The 23,120-nt window shown below is 42.1% G+C and overlaps 1 protein-coding gene across 4 annotated transcripts in view; it reads right to left on the bottom strand.

The window, feature by feature from the left end:
- The window catches only part of PTPN3 (protein tyrosine phosphatase non-receptor type 3), a 152,826-nt gene that overhangs the window by 109,866 nt on the left and 19,840 nt on the right, over positions 1 to 23,120 (bottom strand). Inside the window, exon 1 of one of the 4 annotated variants that reach the window (XM_057423073.1) lies at positions 1,450 to 1,576. The exons of the other annotated variants lie outside the window; for them this stretch is intronic. The gene's annotated coding sequence lies outside the window, so the exon portion shown is untranslated. Of the gene's footprint in view, positions 1 to 1,449; positions 1,577 to 23,120 lie in introns of those variants that run through there. 4 annotated transcript variants of the gene reach the window in all.

Here is a 23,120-nt window from a genome sequence, read left to right as displayed (position 1 = left end):
TTCCTTTAGGATCTAAGCTACCCAGGTAATAGGGACAACTTGTTTCTTCTACAGATTAGTTTCAGACAAACTTTATAAAGTGAAAGTGCAACTCCCCTCCAAACCTAAGTAAGTATTCTACACATCTAAATTCCCTTCCTATAAATAACTTCTCTATGCAATACTGTGCAAAATTAGTACTTCAGTGATAAGAGATATTTCTACCAAAACCAAGACAGTTTTAGATGATCAAAGTAGCATCAGTAGTTAACATTACCAAAGCACTAATTTGTTCCGATTTCTGTTACGCAGGTATTAGAGCAGTAGCGATCAATTTGGATGACAAGCTGTACAGCCACAACGGAAGCAACTACCCCAGCAGGGAAAACACAAACAAATCTCTACATCTTCGAAAAAGAGAAAGGCAAGGAGCAACAGAAGGAGAGGCTAATTACTTCAGATAATCTCAGTAATGAGAGGAAGTGAGAAACGCTGTAGGTTAATGGGAATTTTATATTCAAAGTAGTATCTTTTACTGCTGTTGCATCTGCTTCACAATACCAGTAAGGTAACTTGTTCTCACACTTCATATATATGTATGTATTATAAATACATTATAAATACGTTAGGTTAAATGTTATAGGTATGGATATATGATATACTGGAGATCTTCGTATCTCCACACTGTAACTCGGCACCCAAAATTCTGAAAGTAACCACGGCAGAGAGCCGGCAGCCTTTGGGGTGCAGTACCTGCTGATACGGCACCACAGACTAGTTACGTCCGGGATCTGAGTTCCGATACCTTGGCAGACCCATGCCTCCCGGCCGTGCGGACAGGAGCACGGGCAGGGCCGCCCTGCGCCCTCAGCGCTCCCCTCCTAAACCCGCCCCAGGCGCTCAGTGCTCGGACGGGCTGGAAAAAACCTCCGGGGCGAGGTGCTCCGCGAGCGACTCGGAGGCAGGAAAGGTCGCATGGGGGAAGGAACCAAACCAGCCCTGCAGTAAGAGGCAAGCGCAGCGGGGACGGGAAGGGAGCTTACACCATCGTCCCTCTACTGGGGACCCGACGGCGCCCACCTGCCCCGCCGTACGGGCAGGAAACGCAAGGCGCGGAGGGGGACGGAAAAAGGAGGGACCCCGCGGGGCTGAGGAGCGCCGCGCCCCGGAGCGCCCCAAGCCGCCCGCTCCCCGCCGGCACGGCACGGCACAGCACGGCAAGGCAAGGCACAGCACAGCGGGCTACCAGGCTGACAACCAGCCCGGCCCCGCCGCTCACCTTCCCGCTCGTCTCCTGCGCCAGCCCTGCTAGCCTCCGGGAGCAGCCCTCGCCCCCGCCGCCGGGCACTCCGCCGGCCGGCCGAGGAGAAGGAGGAGGAGGGAGGCGCAGGGGCGGCCCCTACCTCGCCAACTTTCCCCTTAGCCCCGTTCCGCGCCCCGCGCCGCTCTCGCCGCCGCCTCGCCCCGTACCTGCCGCGCCACCGCCGCCCCGCTCCCCCAGGGGGCGCAAAAGGCCGCCGCGGCCGCCACCGCGCGGACCGGACCGAGCCGAACAGGTGCGGACAGCGCGACCGCGGAGACCACCCCGCTCCCGCCGCCGCCGGCTCCTGCGCTCGGGCTGGGCGGGGCGGGGCGCGAGGGGAGAGAAGGGGAGGGGCGGCGAGGAGCGCGCCCACCCGCCCGCGCCCGCCCCCTAGCGGAGGGAGCGACTGCCCGGGCCAGGCCGTACCTCCCCTCTTCGGCCGCACTCGGAAGCTATCGGCACTTTCCGCCGCTTCCTAGAGGGGGAGCGGGAGAGGCGGGGTAGTGGTGGTGCTCCTTCACATCCTCTATCCTTGCCCCGCGGCTGCCGCGCATGCGCACTGGCGGGGGCTGCCCCGCGGGTGCTTGTCCGGGCGCGACCGGGGTGGCTGGGCTGCGGCTGGGGCCGTGCGGCTTCTCACGGGTCCCTGCTCCCGCAGCGCGGTGTGCGGGATGTGCCTCCTGGCTGCGGAGCATTTAGAAGTTACAGCGAACCGCCTCAGAGGTGATTAGCACGGGATTGGCGGGGCCTGCCTCAGCCGCTTGAGGCTCGGCCAGCTAACAGGCTGCGTGGGGAAACACGGTCCTGGTGTGTGCTTGCATTAAAGCCTGGGTTAGTAAAGAGCCAAATGCAGAGAGATGCGAAGTATTGTCAAAGAGCGAGTTTATAACACACCCTGTCCGCTCGCTACTCCTGAAGGAAGGTGGCAGAGGGAGGTGAGCCATGCTTCCTGTCCTCTTGCTTCGCTAGTTCCTACAGGGCATCCTGCAGCACCGTGCAGAGGTTAGCTCAGGTGTTGGAAGCCGTGTAACTGTGTCAGAGCAACTCTACACCCATGCTAATTGAGCCGTTCAGCGGAGCTAATTAGCTGAAGCAGAATACCTCAATGGCCAACCAACCGGTTGTATTTTTTCTCCAGTGGCAAAGAAATTTCGAGATGCTTGTTCCTGCCCTTGTGGCACACTTGTGCTAATGCAGTTGTACATGAGATCGGTGAAACAGTCCAGGTTAAAGGATACACCAAAACCCCTCAAAATATGTGTGAAACTTGGGTGTTGTGTTCCTGATCTTCTTTGGCTCCTGTTAACAGGCATCTCGGTTAACACAAATGCGGGGTGGAAGCAGGGGGAGAGTGAGCTGCTGTGCCAGAAGCTTTGTGAGCGAGAGGCAGATGCTGAGAAAACCAGAGACATACCATGGAAAAGCATATTGGACTATTCCTTGACACGGCTATATTGTTTCAAATTCCAAAATTACCCTTTACAATCTCAATTTAGGGACCTCTGTGCAGCATTACATAGTATAAATATGCCTGCAGTGGCGATGTGGCTTTCCAAAATGCTGCTTGTCTCTTGCGTTCTGCTTGCTCTGTACTGTTCATCTCATAAGCCATGCTTTGGTAAACCACTTTGCTGGCTATAGTTTGGGCAAAGTAACTTGAAGGCAGCAATGCCAGATGCAGTGAAGGCAGAAGAATGGGAGCCAGTTTGCATATGTCTATGCAGTACTGCCTGTCTAAATTTGAGTACTGGAAGGAGGAGCATAGCTGTATCACGTTTTCCCACCAGGAACAATGCACACTGCTGCTCAGCACGGCTGATTCACAGGGGTTTTCAGATTTCCCAAGAGGACCTCTGGACAGTTCTGTTTTACCCTCATAAACATGTTCATTAATACCTACCCTGAAGAGTAGATCAATCATAGAATCATAGAATAGTTAGGGTTGGAAAGGACCTTAAGATCATCTAGTTCCAACTCCCCTGCCATGGGCAGGGACACCTCCCACTAAACCATGCTACCCAAGGCTCTGTCCAGCCTGGCCTTGAACACCTCCAGGGATCAATCCAAAAGACTTGATAGAGAAAGCCATCTAATAATCTAATCTCTCGTCATTTATAATACGTACATAGACTTGATCTTCCACACATTTAAATCCTAATGAAATATTCAGTCAGCAGGCTTCATTCTAGTTAATTGTTCTGAGACTCAAGGTGGGAACAAGTTCATTTGTTCACTCTGTAACATTCTTCCAGGGTGTGAGAACATTCACCTCTGGAATGATAGTTTATAGAAGGGCACTGACATTGCCATCCCAGATCAGACCATTAGGTGGGTGTGTTTCCACCAGAACCTCTCCCACTTAATGAGTGAGGATTAGACCCCTCTAACACTTTGTGTGCCATGGAAGGCAGTTATACTACCTTTCCACTGATACTCTGCATTTTCCAAAGTACTTTGTAAGCAATGGTCAGTACCTCTTCCTTTAGAGGGAATGCAGTAATGTGTGGTACATAACAGATACATGAAGTTATCAACACATGGCCAAGGGCCACATTGCTTCTCCCCATATTGAAAGTTACTGCATTTTGCGCTCCACATAGTCCCATGTAAGTCTATATGAGCATTAACTTAGTGACATGATAGCAAACACATTCCAAGTAATCTTAGTAAGGGCCTGATGAGTTTCAGAGCTGAGATGTGACTGTATTAGGAATTTGATTTAGTTGTACAATTCCTGTGTTTCCAGTAGGACCAAAGCTGTGTAATAGATAGCTTTTTCATTCCAACATGAGAAATTATACTGTTGGACCTTAAAGTAAGTATGTAATCCAGTATTCCCATGTGTTAAAAACACTGCTTGTTGTATCAGTCATACCAGCAAAGAAGAGTATCCCCTGCTTTGTTGATGGAGAGTTGCAGAGTTAATAGGAACAAACAACAGCTTTCTTATTACACTGTTACTTACAGCTCCAAAATTCTGTTGTTGGAAAGCACCTTCCCAAATTCCTTGGACAGACAGGGAATCCTATACTGATGAAGAGCAGGGAAAAGAAGAAGGAATATAATAGCTATGATTGCCACATACAGGATACAGTAGGAGTGCGAGTGAATTTCTCCCACCTGTACATGATCTCTCCCACCAAATGAAATATCTGTTAATAACAAAATAGTGATGTTTCAAAAACATTTCTGTATGTGAATGTTTCCACACATCACCTATTTGTTAAAAATGGGCTAAGCTAGGTAAATACAAATTCATTAAGTCATTTTCCTATCCACAACCAAAAATGTGGACAAAAAAATCCCTTAAAACAACAGTTTGTAAGTAAAAAGAAAAAAAACACCTCTTCCCCTTCACCCCCCCAAGAAAAAAAAAAGCATCACCAGAACAAACAAAAAATAAAATAGGATAAAGGTTGTCTCTGTTAATTTCCCCTTTTGTGGCAAAGGTACATTCTTATTTTCTGTAATTACATAAACTATTTTTTTGCAGGATTGTCTCCCATTTACTGCATGTCTGAACAGCTGCCTTCAGTGTGCATGTTAACACCAAAAAACTGGATGGCTGCTCTCATCCTGTTGAGTATCCAGCTGAAGAACTGCAGAACACAGTTTTTCAGCTCACAGAGTCTGAACACGTTTATTCACGTCTCTGAGCACTTCTTTAAATAAAAAAATCACAACCCGAACCTCTGTTCAGTTTACTCAGAAAAGGAAAGCACTCAGTTACTGATCAGAGAGGAAAAGTCCTGCTCGAGTAACTTCCTCAGCATCACCCGGAAGTGCTGTGGCAGGAGCAAACATCTCTGACAGCAGTTTGTACAGCTGCCCAGCCAGAGAACAGGTATTCAATAAAATTAGATAAGGAAAAAAACTGTGAGCTGTGTTACTTTTAATACAGATAAATTCTCCAGTTAGGTTAACCTGTAGGGGTATGAGGAAAAGTGTAGCACTGTAAAAAGTTGAGGGAGAAGAGAAGGCTGCTTATTTGAGCAGAATAGCCAGCTTATGCTACCCCTTAGTGAGTTCATGAAACCATAGTCTGATTTCACAGCTTAGACTCGCTTTCTTTTTTCAGGATTAGTAGCCAGAGAAAGATTAGCAGGAAAATGTCCTGACCACTGCTGGGCTGTGACTTGGAGGTAAAGCACAGACCGTATTTTAAGAGAGGTATAAAATAATTTCGTTACACTTAGTATCCAGTTTTGGACAACCTAGAGGAAAGAAGTATGAATAACTGGTTTAGGGAACAAGTCTAAAAGGGAGAAGTTAAAGATTTTGACAGGCTAGGGATGGGCACAAGACACAGCTGTCTTCAGCCATGTCCAGCATCCACTGTGGCTGAAGTGCAAACAGCTTCATTCAAAACAAAGACTGCAATTACATGTTAAAACAAATAATTTTAGGCATAAACCAAGCCACCTAGGCAAATGGCAGAACCTCTTTCACTCCCATGTTTTAAGTGCAGCTTTAGTAAACATTCTATATCTAAGGATTGACCCCTTTATTAGAGAGGTGTAAAGGAAAAGAGTACCTGAGGCCTCTGTCAATCCATGTCTGTAGTCTGTGTGACCTATGTAGGGAAAATGCTTCAGGCTTGTGTTGTCAAGACCAGGAAGCCTCTACTGAGTAAATATATACTCTGTGTGTATGTGTGTGTGTATATGTATCTATGTATATATATGTGTGCACACACAGATTCTCAGAAGTTAATCAGCCAAATTTAAGAGGATTTCATTCAGGTCAGCAAAAGACTCCTTGTTGTCAGCATGTTGGACATGCTAAAACTTCTCGACAGATAGTTACAAGGAGGGGTTTTGTGCATTTGTTTTTAGTTAGTAATTCTTTATCCTAACTCTTTTTCTTAAAAAGGCTGAGTTGTGCTTAAACTGCTTGAGGCAGAAGCTCATGGTGGGAAACTTCATCCCAAATAATTAAATCCTGGCACAGTTGTAACTGAAACTGGATCTTTATAAGGAAAATGTTTGGCAGTCTGAGCTGTAGACATGGTCAGTCTACTTACAGATAGATCTGCATATGCATGCACAGGATAAGCTTCACTGACTTCAGAGACACTGAAGTTCTGACAGCCGTCCTTATCACAAGTTCCTGAGATGTATTTTGAAGTCTCAGTCTTTTAAAAACATAAACCAACAGTGAACTTTAAAAAAAACCTAAGGGGCTTATGGTATGTTCACACTATCACAAAATGCCAGTTTAAGAGGGTACAGGGTAGAGTACACACAGGCAGTGAACATTGCTCAGCAGTTACGCATCAACTTGTCTGGCCAAAGTAATTTAAGTGCTTGCACAGTCTTCATGGACGTTACTCTCTTCCCACACCTTGGCTGAGATTGTCAAAAGTGCCTGCATTTACTTACAAGCAAGCATGTATGAAGCAAGTAATGTTATGTGCTGATACTTGAAATATGCATCATGAAATATGGGTTAAACAGAGTGAAAGGGTACATGAAAAAACTGACACTTGGTGTGCCTGCAACATTGCACAAAGTCCTAAACAGTGAAAATGTACCAGACTGTAAAAATGCATTTCTGAGGGAAAGAGTGAAATCAACTAAACCATCTAGACTTAGGCAGAACACTGTCGATTAAAATATGTTGCTGGGAAAGTACCCTGTGCATACACTTTATAGAAAATTAAGTGATCATTTTTATCTGTACTTTGATTATCTGATCAGTAGTATGGTGAATATGTATTTACATGAATATTGGTCTTTTTTGTCACCAGCAATTATATGTCTCAAATTACATTTTTGGCTTGGTCTTCCTTTACTCCTCCTTGTGGCCACTCAATGATTTCCTCTTTGAGTGGCAATATATAATTATTTTAAATTATGAGAGAGGGAGAGATATTGTTGTAAGTCACGTATTTTTCTTGCATTCACCTGCAACAGTATTTTCCCTACTTCAGGATATATCTTTTTAAAGCTAAAAAATACGATTCATAGGAAAGAAGTGTCAGATAATTTTTGGTTTGTCTAAATTTACAAATGTTTTACATTTAGCAATTAACCATGAAAAGCATATTTAGATGAACAGAGTATATTTATTTAATACAGTTGCACAAGAGAAACAACATGGTACTATGCTAATTTTCTGTAAAGCATACTTTGTTTCTTTCAAGATTGCCACTCCCTAAAGTATAACAGGAACCCATTTTAAGTTATATGTCATTTGAATTTGAGATGGAACGTTGAAGAAAGCTGCTTTAATTGCAGCTTGAAAGATACAGAATTGAGCCTTCAGGGAGTGTTGGGCACTTTTCTAGTCATTCTGGTTGATTGATTTGCATTATGTGGGTGGGGAATGTTGTTGATCAGGCTGGCCATTTTAATTTTGTACAGGCTGTGTCAGCTTTAAAGTGAAGTACGAGCTCAGCTTTAAAGTGAGGGGCGAGCATACAAGCTTTAGAACACACATTGTGCTGCGGGCCAGAATAAGTAAAATAGCATCATTTACACTCTCTCAAAAGTGCAATATTTAAGTCAATTCAGAATATCAGATGCTGCAATACATTATCATTAGTCTCCTGTACTGAGTAAGAACCTTCTCTTTTTTGGTTTCCTGATTCACATGTATATGAACAAGCTAGAAGTCTTTAAGCTTAACACGTCACTTTTGTGGTTCCTTGAGAAATACTGCTCTGAATTTAGCAGACAACCAACAAACCTTAATGATGAGACTTGAGATGTCCCCTAAAGGAAAAGAAAAACAACCCAAAGCCTATTTTACTGTTCTGATTTACATTGTAATGTATGCCAAACCTAGGCTGGCTTCTGTAACAGCACCGTGTCTTGCTGCTGTGTGACTTCCTATCATAGCATTCTATTTAAGAAGGGTTGAATCGGTCTCCTCATTTGTTGCTACACACACATCTACTGCAATCAGACTTTCTTTACAAAAAAGAAAAGCAAAAGAAATCCATGCTTGTAGTTTTGGTGAAACATTTCTGCCCAGAGTGTTTAACTGGGTAACTGTTCCTGCTGCACTGCTGGTAATACTGCTCTGACCATTGTGAAAACCAAAAGCACCTTCCAACATATGGCATAAAGGCCAATTAATGACATTAGTGCTTCTGCATCCTACATGAATGGAGCAAATGGCTTCTGTTTTGCTCATGTTATTATACAGCAGTGTTCATTAATGCTCTCAAAAATGGAGAAATAAAAAAAAATCAGTCCCTCTTCCTACCCACTCCCCACCCCCTGACAAGGAAACCGTATGTTTCAGAAGATTAGTAATAAAGCAGCTTCTTCCTGAAGGTCACAATTAATGCAAAAATATAAAACCTTAGCTATAACTTCTTTTAAGAGGTTGTTAATAAAATGTGCAAATGCCTCAGCATTTTCCTGTTCAGCACAATTCAGTCCAGTGGCACACGGGGTTATAATGTACCCAAGGGTAAAAGACATAAAGAATTAGGTCTGGAGTCTAGGGAAGGCAACAGCTTGACTAGACTAATTTATTTCCAGACTGATGTTTTAAAAATCTGTACAGTGAAAGTACTAATGAGGCCCTGTTTTGGAGGGAGGAGGAGAAGAAATTCTAAATTTAACTATAAACTTTCAGTAACTTTCAGTAACTATGAGGTCTTGTGCTCCAGGTATTAAGGATGTAAAGCAGCTGGAGAGGTTTTCTTCCAATGAACCCTACACACATATCTTGTATATGTCTGTCTCTATTTGTTGTGACCTGCACAAAAAGCAATGTGTCAGAGGACTTAAAAGCTGGATGTTGTAGCATTGAATTTACAGATGCTCAGCTCTGGAGTAAAATAAGGACTCCTATATGCAGCTCTTACCCAGCTTCAACAGAGCATGCAGGAAAAGTTTTCCAGCTCTTGTGGTGGAGAACTGTCAGCACACTGAATTAGGAGTGCTGGGTCAACATCTTCAGCAGAGAGATGCTGTTGCCAGTGGGAAGCGCTCCCTATGCAGGTACCTATTAAGTCTCACATCTCTGCTTCAGGTGCTCCGAGAGGCACAGATGTTCACTTGGGATTTATTTCCTGGAAGTGTGCTCTTGAACATAGGTATGGTTTATTTCCCTTATTTCTGGATTCTAATCAGGACCAGGTATTTTGTGAGCTGTGGTTTCACAGCCCTGTTGGTGCAAATGTCAGTGTCTGCAGGGGTCCAACCCAAGGAACATAGGCTGTGTATAACCAAAATAAGATGCCCCTAAAACCTCTGATTGTACCTTTTGTAAACACTAAGGGTTATAATGCAGTAGGTTGAAATTCAGTCCAAGTCCCGCTCTAGGCTTTTAAACACCATGTTGTATCTGGCATTTCATGCTGTTCATACTTATCTTGGCTTTCATGAGAAATTATCTGAAGGTCTGAAAGGGCTATCAGCATTCCCTGGATTACACACACAGATAGATAAGAATTAAAAGAGAGCATAAAGCCTGCAGAGTCATGCTCTCCCAGATTAGGAAATATCGGTGTTAAAATCATTCACAGATTTATAATTCTGCCTTTCTAGCAAATTTAGCAAAGTTCTCAACCACAGTGTCCCATTTAATATTGGAATGCTACATATTCCTTGTCACAAAGCTATCTTTTGGGGGGGTTATTATACCTTTTTAAAAATATTGGCCAGTTTTGAGAAGAAATACAACCTCCTGATTTTTTTTCTTCTTTGTGGCAAAACCATTTCTCAAGTTCATCATGGTTTCTCAAATGTTAAATTTTGGGGCAGTACAAAACTGCCCAGAAAGTGATTAGTTTTCCTCTCCATGAATCACTTTGTAATGGGGTTTTTGGTGACCCTGATGTCTTTGCAAGGGAAATATAGGAAAACATGTTCAGAGAGAAGGAAAAGACAGTTTTATCACAGCCTGTCCTTAGATGGGCTTCGGCTGCCCTCGCTCTGTGCTGGGTAAATGCCTGTGGAATTTAGAAGTCTGTTGGGTAATGAGAAGCAGTGGGAGGGCAGGGAAAGGAAATAGGAGGAAGGGATAACAGCCTCTGAAATTTCTTGTGTTAAGTAGTTTGGAATGGGGATGTTATTTGTCACTGGCTGTTTCTTTTGTTCATGCATAATAGAGGTTTGGTTGTCTTTAATCTGCTATGAATATTCCTATTGCTTTTCTGTACAGTGTGGGCCAAGGGATGAGTGCTTTACTGCTATTTTAGACTCTTACATCCGTACTTCAGATCCTTAGACTGACTTGTTCCTTTCTAGAGTAAAAAGGAAGAAAATTTATTCTTCAGGTCCTGGCACTGCAGTCAAGTGCTTTCCTTCCTAATTATTCCAAGCAGAGCAAGACACATTCCCCAGGGTGGCCAGGTACCTAAGCAACCTTTTAAAATTGCTTTAGTTAGAGAAAGAAGTCAAAACATTATTTCCTACTTTCCTAGTAAAGGATCAATGCCAGCATTTCTGGATTAAACATGTAGTAAGAGTGGCATCTAATGGCTCTGTAATCTTCAGGATCGTGGGGGGAATGCATACTGATTTTGAAGGATCACATATGGATCTTTTGCCATTTTTATTAGGAAGTGTAGGAACAAAAGGATTTTAGATGCCAGTGGGTGCCTAGTTCCACTGGGAACTGCAGTTTTCAGCGCTCAGATGCATGTGGATCCTGTGTGGAGCTAGCTTGCTGATGTGAACAGCTTGGGTACTTTTGGTTAACTACCATTTCTATAAATAAACAAGTGTATAGTGCCATCACATGTTCTTCCTTTCTTGCCTTCCACTCCATATGGGACTTTTATAAATGTGGAATTATAGATATGACATAATCACCAACACTTCCTCTGCTAACATTACTATCTCTGTAAAGCTCAATAGCTAACAAAAACTGTTTTCAAAGCAGAGCCGATCTCATTGCTGATGCTTGTGCATAAAGATGTTTTGGCATGATAAAATTCTGTATAAACTGATGTGCTTGCTATTGAAATATATCTTAAGTTTTCATGTCTATTCAAAAGGGAAAATAAAATAAAAGATAGTAATATCTTTCCTGAATGGAAGTGGCAAAGCAAAAGAATTTTTTAAATATCCTAACTGCTGAAAGACTGTTTTAAGTACAGAAACAAATTAAACTGATAAGAGTAGACTATTTGGCCTTTATGCAAATAAAAAAATCAGTTGTTTTGCTACAACAGAACTGTATGATTCCTGATGCTTCTCTTCAAACCTTTTTTTTAGGAGTCAGTAGCTCCAAGTAGCAAATGCCAAACACTGCTGTAACCTACTGCTACTATCTGGAAATTCAGATTAGACTCTGTCATAAAACTCTCAAAGAGCAGAATAAAGGGGGAATTGCATACAGTGGGTTAGAGACTGCAGTTCTATTAAGAGAGTTAGTTGGAGCAAAACAACTACAATTATAAGTAGTAAGTATAATGGGAACTTGAAGGAAATATGTATAGTTATGTGACCCACTAACGACTCCAAAAAACACCCATAAGATGAATGAGTAACCAAGTTTTAAATATAGTTCCCTGCTGCGATAGTTTTATCATCAAACAAGGCTCCACTTGAGTTAAAGAGGAGCATGAGCTATATGATGGGGTCCTGCAGCAGCCATGCCTCAGTGATTTTCACACTGACAACAAAGGCAGAGGCTATACAAGTAGTTTCTATTGTAAGTGATGTAAGAGAAAAACGTTTGCAAAGGGATGACTCACTGATCAGAGGGCTTTCAGTTTGACTGTGATACAGTGGTTCAGATAAATGCACTCATTTTCTATAGCCTGTGACCTTTCCTGCTTCATAAATAGTAACATTTATTCTTCTGCACAATATTTATTTTAACATGGTCACTATTGATTTCACCGTATTTCATCAGTTGTTCCAATTGTAAACTTAGGCTCACTTGCTAATATAAGATCAGCAGCTTTCTAAAGGCAAATAAAATAGCCAAGTCGTGCTACAGTTTTAACAGCTGGGAACAGAAATAGCTTTTGACACAATCCTTTAAAGTAATCTTTTTACTACATGACATAATTTGTTTTTAAAGAGCCGTGATGTGTCTTACAGACACATGCCTGGCAAAGCAAAGACATGAGAGGGGTAAAACAAACAAAATGACCTCTGCTCCGCTGGCCACCAAAACAGCATAGGCAAGGAAGTGAAGAATTTTACAAGGTCCTTTGGAAACACAAACCCAGAGACCATATTGCAAATGTGCTTACTATCACTTGCAGTGCTGTCTCTGAAGGTCAGTTCTAATTTCAGCTACAATTTGCATGAAGTGAAGAAGTAATTCAGATAGCCTGCAAAAAAGTTGGTGGGTTTGGGGTATTATGTGTTGCTTCTGAGAGCTTATATGTAAAAGTATGTCTCACCTCTTGAAGAGGTTTTCTTTGCACATTTGAAGAAGTGAAAGGAAACTTCAAATAACGACAAAAAATGGTAACCTATTTCTTATTTTTCCCATTTCCCCTCTCCTGCACCATGTATGCATACTTATAAAGAGGTAAGAGGAATGAACTTCATTACCACTGTGCTGCAGAAGTCCATAGAGAAAAACAATGATTTATTTCTCAAAATAAGTAAAATAGAGAGCAACCTTCTTTCCCTGGAAAAATTTGGCATCATTTACTGATACAAAACCACAGAAAGCATTTGGTATGTAAAAGCTATTAAGAATCCATCCCAGCCAGCCATTCTCATGTCTATAGTTCAAATAAATTGGCTCACTCTTTGGAGTGAGCATGGGATGAGAGCACAGGGCTTGCCTCTTTGCGTGGGTGACTGCTGTGCACCATTGCCCGAACTCATCCTGTCAAAGCAATAGAGCTCAGAGTTTAAGCTGCCATTCAATCCTTTGTTTAGCACAAAGCTGTTTATAAACGCTCAGGTAGCTTGTTAATACAACACCATTTACATTGGTTATAAACACACCAAAGGAGTAATTAAGAGAGAATATTTTAACTGTACCTGAATTTGACTTGTCCTTTGTTGCTATTCAGATCATCCAGTGTGTACGTAACCTCATCTTGAAAACATACACATAAAAATAGAAAGCTCATAGATAAAAGTAGTCCAGAAATATAACAGTATTATGTGTGAGAGTGTCCAGGTCTGGCTAATTTATTCCTATCAAAATCACGACAACTGTTACATGTACAGAGTTTCTTTGAGTGCTCAATAAATTCAACCCTGTCAACAGTGCTGACATCCAGCATTAGGGTTACAGGCCATACATCCAAAAAATCTTTTCTCCCATCTGTTGTGAAATTCTGGCAGTGCAGCTCAGAGAAATGGAAGAGATATAGCAGGCCTGAAGGAAATGATGAAGAGCTTACCATTTCCCCATGCTTATTTATGTGATGAGTCCTAACAACAACTCGGCATTTCCTGCAAGTCACATGTATCTGGGAGTCTTTGGAGATTTGTGGCAGAGAAGGTGATGCATCCTTTCATCTGAAAGCTCTGCATGCCTTTTAGGGGCTTCATCAGTCTATCCAGGGATTCCTTGCAGTTAAGTTTCTTGCTGTCTCTTCCACACACCGAGGCAGTTGCCACAATGGAAGATGTGTGCATTATATGGTTAGATGTCTATTCATGAAAAACCTAGTATTTTTAAAACCATGCATTTTCAACTAACCTGCTTTTATATTGCTCACAGATTAGTGTAGAATTAAATAAAATTTGTAGTCCATGCTAGAATTTAGGACATGAACTGGTTTGTGGGACATTAAATGTAGAATGCTACTGACATTATCTTTACAAGATCAAACTTGAGGCAAAAGTTTGGTTGATACCCTCAATATCAGACACCAAAATCAAACATCAAAAGCATGTGAAAATTTGGAAGTATTTATTTACTTTTTATAGTTAATACCTAGGAAAATGTCATATGTAAAATATTACAACTGTCATTTTTTTGATGGGATTATTATGAGGAGCTTGGTAAAGTTTTTTTTAAGAATTGTGTGAAGTTGACAGCAGTAATTTCTTTACAGTTGGAGCAAAACTTATGCCATTTTCATATAAAAGTAGATGCCTTAGAAATATTTGTTGTCTGTTTTGTGTGCCAAAGAGAACTTGTTTTGGTGCAGTACTTTACTGCTGAAAATAATATTCTGCCAAGGGTGTAAAACATAGCATGACATGAAGATTGATTTTCAAGATTTTTTTTTCAGCCAAGCAGACCTTGGTATATACTACAAACCAATAATCATTTTAGTCTCTTAAATCTTGTTATTTATTTCTATTCTAATAGAGGGAGGGAATAAGAAGCCTCCTGGTGACAAAACTAACACCTTTGTGTTGAAATGGATATTATAACAAAGCACAGTATGTACTTAGGGACTCTAGACTGAACATGCTTATGTGCTTTGTTTTGTGCCCATAAAGAGTCCCATGGGATCTAAAGAGGACTGTTCATACACATAAAAGTTGAAGCCTGTTCCTAAGCACTTGTAAACTGATGGGCTAGCTTAACAAATGCATTTAGGATCCATCATATTTTTCCCTTTACACTTAGATTTTCATTGAAAGAGCATTCAGTACCTTAAATCTTTTTCACTAGAGAAAACTGCACTATAACTCTACACATCACAGCAAGAGAAATGAAGTGCAGGAAGTAAAAAAATCACTGTCAGTCTAATTGTATGAGAAGTTTACTGTGGGACATATGCTTTCAATATCTTTAATCCACTCCTCCAGACTGGATTTCAGGGGACAGTGTGAGAGTATAGCTTAGAAAGTGACACTGGGGCTCTGAGCATTGGAAAGCATTGGCTGTCAGTCACTTCTGAAGACAACTTGAAAAGGATAAATGCAACAAAGTAACTTGAGCCTGAATTCAAACCACTTGGTCAAGCTGAATCAGAGCAAACGTTTCCATGATGCTGACTGCCTGGGAAACCAGGCCTTGATGTTTTGCAATGGTACAATCTACTTTAAAAAAAAAACAAAAACAAAAACAAAAACCACATCAGCATGCATTGCTATTTAATAGTAATGCCAAAAAATTTCTTTCCACAAAAACCTGAGATTTTGTGATTTAATAGCCCACTTCAAAATGGAGGCAGACCATGCCTGCCCACAAACTACACAGTACACCATTACAGAAGAAGTAGCTTGAAAGGAAAAAGCCAATTGGACCCAGAAATGAGTGGGGTTCCAAACTTAATTCTAGCTTGTTGTTTGTTTTTTTCTGAAAGGAACTGACCTTATAGTTAATATAAGATGGTATGATCAATCAAATAAAACTTTCCATTCTGAAACTGCAGCTGAATTCTATATTCTGTTTGTTTGGAATGTAAAGAAGGAAAAACACTTTTAATATGATCATACATTTAGCTGAGAATGAGAAAATAGTTTATATTTAAAGAATGCTTTTTCTGGTGGCTGGGGGTGAGCTTCAGAAGCAAATCCCTGAACCTGCTATTATTAGCCATCTCAGAGGAGACAGGTTTTATCTGACTCTGCCCCAGTTTGAAGACCTCTCAGTAATACAAAATAAATTGAAGCAAAACTATATGAAAGTCATTTGTCCTAATTTCTAGCCCCTACTAATGATCCATATTGAAAGTCTAATCTAAGGAATGACACTTTGAAGGACTAGTTCCCTGCTCTCAAACATGAAGCATTCTTCCCATCCGCTCTTCTCCTTCACCACAGAGAGGCTGTTGTGATTGTTTCATAGTTTCAATATAAATATAATGCTATAATCTTAATAGGAGCTGGAAATGTTTAAAATTGAAGATTCAGTTTCTATGCATAATGGCAGAATTATATTAGGTCACAATCTACAAGCATCACTTTACTTTCTTGTTAATTCATTTGGTGGTGGGTTATGTGTGATCTCCTGCTTCAACTTACATGCAGTCAAATGGCTAAAGGAAAAGCCTAGCAACTAATCTGATAAGGTGATAACCCTTCAGAAAATCCTCTCCTTCAGAAGAGTGCCTCCTATGTTCTCAGTACTCTGGAGGAGGACAGATGGAAGATACTGGAAAGAGGAAAAATTACCAGAATGGAATTAAAAAAAAAAAAAAAAAAAAGAATATTTGGAGGCAGGTGTGAACCTGTAGTATAGCATTCCCTATGATAGAACCAAAAGGGCATGAAGATCTAAGAAAAAAAAACTAAAATGAAACAAATCTCAGAGCGTCCTAAATATTGTTGAAGGAGTTTGAGCCAGGAAAGCTACCAGTCATTTACAGCCAAAAATAATGTGGATTTCTGCCAACCTTGTCTTTCTAGGTTTGTGTCAGTCCACATTTTCCCTGTCTTCCTGTTGGCTATTTGCCTTTTCAATACTTTAACTTAAAAGGTAAGAAATAAAGCTATACTTACTTGGCCAGCAGACCATACTGATGAGTCAATACACTGCTTCCTTGGAGGCCAAAAATACCCTTCTCATGATGTAATCGTGGACTTTTATTTTTATTGACAACTAGTTGTAAGTGTCTATGCTAAAAACTAATGATCTGGATGCTTGAGGAATGGAGGTGTGGAGGAGACAGGGCAGCTCACAGACATCACTAGCCAGCAACATCCAGTCAAATGGGTACACTGCATAAGGTAGCTGCAAAAATTACAGGCTTCTACTGGATTCTGAAGGGTGAAATTCAAGAAGGCAGCATTTGTAGAGAAAAGTAAGATTTTATCAGAAAAACCGATAAAGGTCAAGGCATCCTGTGCTTGGTTATGGAATATCATGGCTGTAGCATATACCAGCAAGGTCTACAGAACAGGAAAGATCTTCTAAACAAAAAAAGTCATTGCTTCCATTCCTGTCTGCATTATAAAGATTTTAACTCTGTATTTACAAGTAATTTACAGCTCTTGAAGTTGTGGATGCCCTATCCCTGGCAGCATTCAAGGCCAGATTGGGTTTGAGCAACCTGGTCTAGTGGAGGGCACTCCTGCTGACAGTATGGGGGGGGGAGTTGGAACTAGATGATCTTTTAAGGTTTCTTCCAACCCAAACCTTTCTGTGATTCTGTGATTAACAGAAGAGGATAAAGCTCCTGCTCAGCCCTGCTTGCTTTCTAGCACTAGCAGAAATAAAGAACAGTACAATCCCATTTTGGACACAAACAGAAATACCTGCTGAGTAAAGTCAACACTTGAGCTGAAGAGAGGGTGTGAACAATAGCAGAAAGGTATTTCTGACTAACTCGGTGTGTGGACGTGAGAAGGGAGTGCATAGTTGTAGGTGGGTAACTCACAGATGAGGCAGCCGGAGCAACTCTGGTGACAAACCTACAGGAAGTTTAATTTGCATAAAGCCTTCATATTAAAACTGCCTTTAACAGTATGTATGTCTGCGACACCAAACACTCCGAATATCCACAGCCACCCCCCCTTCGCAAATCAGAGCTGCGATGTCAGACCTCAGAGCCAAGCTTGCAAAAACGGCCTGAGTTACCAAAAGCACGTAAGACAGTCCTGAACAAAATGGTCATTCTCAAAGGCAGCTGGAGAAAAATACACGTTTTGAGAGCCCTAGCAGTTCCAAGAGTCCGTGAGGTTATGGCAATGCTGCTGCAAATTTTGCTTCTTTTCCCCTGTAAAAAGGGAATGAGAGCATACAATAAAACCCAAACTCGCTTTTAAGCCGCATAAACCCCTAATTGACCCACACCCCGGCTATGCTCGCACAGCGCACTCGCCTCCTACCTTACCACCGCGAGTGCCGGAGGCCGCTGCCCCGCCCCGCGGGAGGGCCGCGCTCTGTGAGGTCCTTTGCCGCCCCCTGCTGACCGCTGCCGCCCCGCGCCCCTCTGCTGCCTCCTCAGGGAGCGGGAGAGAAGTGGCACAAAATCGCCCTCACTGAGGTAGGTGTCGGTCCTGCCCCAGCTGCTGGGCTTCCACTGGATGGCACTTACAAAGGCTTGTGCCCCCTGACAAACGCATTCCTTCTTTGGCTGAAGCTGTTGCCTTGTGGAAACGGACCTGCATGCAGAACCTCAGTTCCCTCTGTTCTTAACTCAGTCATCTCCATAAAACTCTGCATTTGCAGCTCTCAAGCTTTCCATTTCCTGTAGAAATGCCCCAGTCTTGAAGCTCTCAGTCAAACAAGAAGCTAGATGCCTGGGACTCTGAGCCCAGCAGAACCTTTCTCACATCCAACACCTTTGGAAGATGTCCATGCTTCTGTTTGCATTGCAGGACAGCCTACCAGCCTTAGTCATTGGGCCAGGAACCTGTTTACAGTAGGTTATGGCATGGTAATCATAATTTACAGCTTCTGGAAATGAAGGGGTTTTGATTTGGGTGTTTCTTTCCATTTGGTTTTTTTTTGTTGTTGTTTTTGTATAAGTGAAGTGATTTTAGCTGTAAAGAAAACAGTGGAACTCACAGCTGTACTAGCACTGGTAAACTGAGTTGAGAGTTTGTTGTTGCTTATGCTCCTGTGGTTTCTGGTGTGTTGACACTGAAATCATGTGTGGTAACAGCCAAAATAGTGAAGCACAAAATACAAATCCTGTATCTAGGGATCTCATTCCGTAGCTCCTTCTTTCTTCTCTCTCCAGATACCTTTCTGATGTGTGTTACAACCCTGCCAATACACAGTTCTTTCTTTCGAGGTTGTCTTTAAGAGTTTTGTCTTTTTTCCACAGAAAACAGCTGTTTCCCAAGGGTGCTCCCGAACGTGCTGCATCTCCTTGCTACTTATCTTTGCTATGATCATGCACTTTTAGGAGTGCATTTGAGCTTTATGATGTAGATTGTATTAGATTCCCTGCAGAGAGGAAGTAATGTAAATTAAGATCAGGGCAAACGGAAGAAAGGGCATATGATACACATCGTGTACTGAACTGCTGAAGGTAGTCAGCAGAGCTCCAAACCAAAGCTGAACAGAGAGGGCTTAATAGCAAAGAGGGGAGCTAATAGTATAGAGAGAAGGAGGAGGAATAAGAGTGTGACCACTCACGTGGCATGTACCTGTCTGTGTTGTTGAGCAAGCCATACTTTTTCTCATTGCCTATAATTACAGATACACCCATAACTGCACAAACAAAAACTTATCACAAAGGGGATTTCATCTGCCTTTGGACATGAGCAATGCTGCTACCACTTCTGTTACAGGCAGTACCTTTGTGCAGGTGCAGATTGGTGGAATTCTCCATAAAGCTGTGCAGTCTTAATTTTAGTTTAGCCACTGTGGCAAGCTGGTCTAAATTATTCAGTGCTGCAGCCTGGGTGCTAGTTCTGCCTCATCTCATATGATGTCAACCTTCTCCCCTCTTAGGAATCCAACTGAGAGGGGAGAGGGTCCAAATATATTGCTATCCAGTAACAGTATTATGTTTGGACACATACAGGTAAGTTGGAGGTTATATACACAATAGTCCTGTCTCCATCTCCCTACTGTTTATAAAAGTGCAGAGTCTAAGGAGGAAGAGCAGCTCATCAGTCGCATATCTGGGTTTGGGCAATGCCACACAGTTCAGTGTCTGCCACATGCACTGAGATTGCAAGGCTAGCTATTGCTCCATCTACCTTGCTGATAGGACCATGTATTTGCCTCCCCTGCAGCTCTCAGGAGATTCAAATCCTAGCTCCAGATAAAGCATATTTGAGAAAAAATCCCAAACATCAGACTCCTGTGTAAACTGAGAGCAGAAACTCAAAAGGCCTGCAAGTTATAACTGCTTGTGCCTCACTTTTGGTAAAGAGTTGAGCTGACTTATATGCCTATATCCGGGACAGCGTCCATGGCTGTAATTCTTCCAGCCAACAGCTAAATTCAGGGCCAGGCTGGATGTGGTTCTGAGTGATCTGATCTAGTTGAAGATGCTCATTGCAGGGGGTTGGACTAAATGACTTTTGAAGCTCCCTTCCGACCCATACTGTTCTCTGATGCTAGATTCCTAGCTTTCTCACAGCTGCCAACTCAGTTCTTCAGCCTCAACTTGGCATTTCCTACTGTGGTAACCATTTGGCTCCTTGATCAGAAATCCAGCTATCAATGTCTATAAGGGCTTACTGGACTGAGGGTTTGGGGTTAGATCTGTCTCTCTGGAGGTAATAGAAAATTTCTTCCTGACAGTGCTAGAATTGCAAAGGAGCTACATAGATCTAGCTAAAGAAAAATGAGAGAGAATATACACAACACAATCTTTCACTGCCTTTTCCCTCCCTCACACTGGATAAAGGAGTTGTCCTTTACCACTGAGCATTAAAATCATCACAGCTAGATAAAAATGATATTCTTTTGTGACATTTAATGCAACACAGCTGGATCAGCAAAACGTATTAACAACAGGCTTGAACAAGTGTTTATGACAGTCACTGTTATTTTCTAGCTATATTTCCACCTTGAATTGGAACATGGTCAATACAAGCACAAATTTTCCACCTCTTATTTGTGTATTGCTTTTATTTAATATGGGGTTTAAACACTCATTTATCCCTAACACCTTCAATGAAATTATCTTTCAACTGTAAATCTCACAGTCAATTCAAACATTCCTGTTGAATTTTGTCTGTAACTTCGATGCAAACATAATTTTGATTCTTACTTCACACTGAAATAAAGAAACTTGAGTAACTGGGCACCTGTTTTCATCCATGCCCAAACATCAAGGCATACAAAGTCTGTTTATATAGGATGAGATTAATTGGCAAGACATGAACAGTTAGAAGGTTGCTTGCTACCCTGCTGACTTCCAGATTTTTGACCTAACTTCAATTTTAAGCTCTTCCAGTTGTTGATTCTGAGGTAACAGTCATTTCCTCTACTTTTAGCCATGAACAGTTTTGAAATTAATATTTATTTGGTTCTGAGTCTTGTATTTGTTTCCAGCATAGGAATAAGATTTTCCCCACATGCTTTTGGCTGTGTTGAACCTTAATTAGAAAAAGGAAAGAACAGATACGCATCTTTGAGAATTCAGTTAACATTTGCTTGTACTTCATTAACTAATGTCAAATGCAGGAAGCAAGTAAACATTCCATTTTTAAAGAAATTTAATGAATGAAAGTGTGTTATAATTTGGAAAAAATAACATAGGAAACATTATCACAGGCAGAAAGTGTATTATTCCAGTTCTGACACTGGAGGAGAGGGAAAGCAAAGCATAATTAACTTCAGTTTCAGTCAGCTCATGCCATTACCAATGTTGTTTTGCAGCAACATTTGAAATGTAGTTGTCTCCACAGAAAGAAATTCAGGATCTGGGTTTACGCTTGTTTTCCCTGGGTGTGCTGTGCACTGCCCATGCTGGTAGTGACTTGAGCTCTGCCTGCTTGCAATCTGCTTGCAAACGTAGGTGACATGCTGGTAAGGTGCCATTTGGCCTGGCGGGACTGCCGTTACTGCAGCTACTGCTGTAGCTGAGCTCTGGGTGACCTGCGTGGACTCAGCCAGCCATAGCTTCCCAAAGCTGTGAGGTGTCGTCTAGAAAGCCGTGCTTCAGATAACCTAGCACTGTGATGGGGTGCCGGCATCCGAGCAGCAACGATCTCCAGAGATAAAACCAAGCAACCTTCCTCTGCCCCTGTCATCCCTATCAAACAGTAACAGACAGGGACCCTTGCTGGCAGCAGCCCTGTTGAAAACTGGTGTTAAGTGCTGCTGTTGATGATCCCTGCCTCCCTGCTGGGCTTGTGACGGGTGACTGGGCGGTGAACTGCCCTACACACATGTAGAGCAACAATAAGCCTGGATATCTCATCATCTGCATACAGCTGTTTATAAAACTGAAAGTCTAATAGCAACACTATCCAAAACAGAACTGAAGTAAGTATCAAATCTATAATGCCTCTTGGGATAAATGAACTGTGTGAGTCACAGGGAGCTCCAATAGCAGAGGCTGTTGAAGTTCAAAAATGAGCAAGACTGTAAATGTCATGGCCTCTTAGAGATTGCCTGATTGAAGGAAGATGCCATCACAACATGGGATCTTCCTTACAGTTTTTTTTCCCTTACAGTTTTCCTGAACTGGAATGATTTTGTGCTCAGGTGAAAGGGAAATCCACAAGAGCATCATGCACCTGGGTTCTCCAGACTCATAAGGCTGTAATGCTGTCTGCTTTTGTTTTGGGGATCAAAAGACAGGGTTTGCTATCTCCTCACCACAATATATGGCCTGATGTGAGTTGGGCACAACTTTGTTTCAAGGGCTTCAGCTTTTTCCAGTTCTTCATGCTGCTAAATGTCTTCAGCATTCAATCACAATACACCGAGTACCCAGCCCCTTGAGATACTAAAACCCAAACCTATGGATATACAATCTGGAGCTCCAAAGTTAATCATGGCAAGATTTCATTTATAATTCTATTTTCCCATACACAACTTTCATTAATCTGCCGATATTTGTAACAGTATAAAAGCATTTGTAAAGAAATATTTACAGTATGCAGTTACTCAGCTGGATTTCTACATTATGATCAGAAAAATGAACAAAACCACCTTTCTGGAGGCACTTAGTAGCTTTAAGTACCTGAAATACCATTCTGGAAAAGGGTCGTCACTGTAGAAATGCTTAGCTTTTTGGCTAATCTGCAGGTTGTTCATTGGCAATACTCACACCCAGTAAGGTAAAGCATCACTGAATGCTGGGCTGCTACTTCACATGCAGGCTTGTGGAAACTCCTGATGGTGACTGGAAGCTATGGGTTGGCATGGACTTGGCCAGTCATAGAATCGTAGAACGGTTTGGGTTGGAAGGGACCTTTAAATATCATCTAGTTCCAACGCCTCCCACTAGACCAGGCTGCTCAAGACCCTGTCCAGCCTGGCCTTGAACACTTCCAGCTATGGGGCAGCCACAGCTTTTTCTGGGCAACCTATTCCAGTGTCTCACTGCCCTCATAATAAAGAATTTCTTCCTAATACCTAACCTAAATCTCCCCTCTGTCAGTTTCAAGCCATTCCTTCTTGTCCTGTC

This window comes from Pezoporus wallicus, unplaced genomic scaffold (assembly GCF_028554395.1).
Source record: "Pezoporus wallicus isolate ANWC-B61680 ecotype Strahan unplaced genomic scaffold, APGP_CSIRO_Pwel_v1 contig_749, whole genome shotgun sequence".
NCBI lineage: Eukaryota > Metazoa > Chordata > Aves > Psittaciformes > Psittacidae > Pezoporus > Pezoporus wallicus.
Note: the sequence above shows the minus strand (reverse complement) of the source record. Positions and strands in the feature narration are given on the sequence as shown.